This window comes from Henckelia pumila, chromosome 2, assembly GCF_033568475.1.
Source record: "Henckelia pumila isolate YLH828 chromosome 2, ASM3356847v2, whole genome shotgun sequence".
Lineage (NCBI taxonomy): Eukaryota > Viridiplantae > Streptophyta > Magnoliopsida > Lamiales > Gesneriaceae > Henckelia > Henckelia pumila.
Window position 1 is genome coordinate 87,459,414 of NC_133121.1, and position 2,577 is coordinate 87,461,990.

The following is a 2,577-nucleotide window of genomic DNA, read 5'->3' on the forward strand; positions in this document are numbered from 1 at the left end:
TGAAAGACATAAAAATATTAGAGAAAGAAATCCAATAATTACTTAAACTCAGGATAATCATTCCAATCAAGAGTCCACACTCTTCACCAACCTTTTATGTCAGTAAGAAAGACACTGACAAGAACATAATGGTAATTGATTTTTGGAAAATGAATAAGGCAACGATTATGGATGGATATTACATCTCGAACAAGAATGACTTACTACCTTATATAGGAAGAATGAAATATTTCTCCAGCTTAGTTTGTAAATCAAGATTCTGGAAAATCCAGTTAGATCCACAAACACAATTACTTACAACATTCAATTGCCCAAAAGAACAATACCAATGGACAGTATTACCTTTTGGGCTCAAACAAGCACCAGGTATCTTCTAGAGATACATGGATGAATCATTCAAACCATATATAGATTTTTATTGTGTATATATAGATGATATATTAGTTTACTCAAAAACATTAAAAAACCATTATAAAGACCTCATGACAGTACTGGATATTAGTAATAAGGATGAGATTATACTTTCTGAAAAAAAAAGCACAACTATTTAAAACCAAAATAAATTACCTAGGACTACAAATTGAAGATGGTAAACATTGTTTACAACAACACATACTTTAGAAAATCCATGATTTTTCTAGTGAAATTAAGGATAAAGATCAATTAAAAAGATTTCTAGGATTACTGATATACTCCAAAAATTACATTAAGAAACTAACAGAGATAAGAAAACCTCTACAGGCAAAACTTAAACATGACTTATAAAATTGATCTTATCTCTAAAACATTTCAGGTACGGATAGATAATATGAATTTAACATATTTAAAATCAAGAAAAATATCAAGACATGCAGGAAGAAATGCAGTGCGATTAATTAGATGATAATTAGAATTAAACCACTATAAGTTCGAGATTCAGCACGTCAAAGGAACCACTACAAGAAAAATGCCCATCAACAACACTCAATAGACAACGTTTTTATGTAAAAACCGTTGTCTTGCACTTTATAACAATGGTTTTAATTAAAACCGTTGTGTTTTACTGTTGTGTCAATAAAAAAGACAACATTTTATTTAAAACTGTTGTCGTTTAAGGGTATAAGACAACGGTTTTAAAGGACCATTGTCTATGAGCGTGTATTTTGGGCCTACGACAATGGTTTTAAAGGGCTGTTGTCTATGAGCGTTTTTTATTGACAAAGGACAACGGTTTTAAAACACTGTTGTCTTTGAGCTTCTTTCTAATTTATTATGTCATTTTTAATTAATTTTTAAAATTAAAATAAAACCTAAAATCGGCTTTGAAACTCACGCCTTTAATTTTCTCACTTTTGAGCTTCTTTCTAATTTATTATGTCATTTTTAATTAATTTTTTTTAAAAATTAAAATAAAGCCTAAAATCGGCTTTGCAACTCAAGACTTTAATTTTATCACTCCCACACTTAACCTTTTCACTCACGCTCAGCACTCTCAATGCCGATGGAAAAATCTGGGCTTTCACTGAACCGCAACTCCAATCTCTTCCTTCTCCGGTGATTTTTCTCTATCGCTTGTGTGGATTCATCTCGTTTCTGGCCATCTACTCCACCGTACGTGTAACGCCCCGTTTTTATCTTAAATGAGTTTATTTGAGTTAATCGGAGATTGCAAAGTTCACGAGCCGACTTGATTTTGATCAGAGTCCATTTTGCAAATTTTGGATTTTTCAGGGACGAAAACGCAAATATTGAGTTTAATATATTATCTACACTTGGAATATATTTGACTTAGTCTCATTTGCTTCTTCTTCATCTCCTCCATCGGTTCTCCACCATTGAAGACGCCTCCTTAGACTTTCAAGCTTTCAAAATCCAGTCCGAGCTCGATCCGTCCGTTGGAAATTATTTCTGAAGGCAGTTTAACGATCACTGCAGCGAGAGCTCCGTTATATCGTAAGTTTTTCTACGATCGGATACATTCTATTTTTTGGATGTTGTTAGAATCGTTTGAGATTCGAGTATGTTGTTCTAGACAGAGTTCTGATCGTTTATTATCTGTCGGTTTTGAATTAGAGCGACGTTCGGATTTGTTATGATTTTTGGAAGCCATTTTCGAAAACTTGGATTTTGAGATTGATGGGTTTGCTTTGTTATTGTTGTTTTGGGCATTGATATGAGGTTATATCGGTATTGAACTGCTGTCTGCATTTCCGGTTTGTTCAGTTTATAGCCGTTATGCCGTCGGTTTGAGTTTTGGAGATTTCGAACCATTTTTGTATTGATTGAAGCTTTGGCTTGTGAGTGATCATGATTGTTGATCAACTCTTGTATTCGTACAGATTCGTTGGAGTTGTCGAGCCCTGTGTTAGCAGCATTGTTCGTCGAGAGTTGGACGAAGAACGGTAAAGATATTTCCTTGAACCGTTGTTTTTTGTTTAGGTTGTATAGTTGTTGATACAATATTTTGTTGTAGTTTGTCCGGAGTTGGATCTACGACATTGAAAGGTAAAAGCAGTCATCGTAGCGGGATAGCATACTCGGGATAGTTGGTTCTCGAGTTTCCCTTCCAAATCACATATTGCATCTACACTTGTTCTA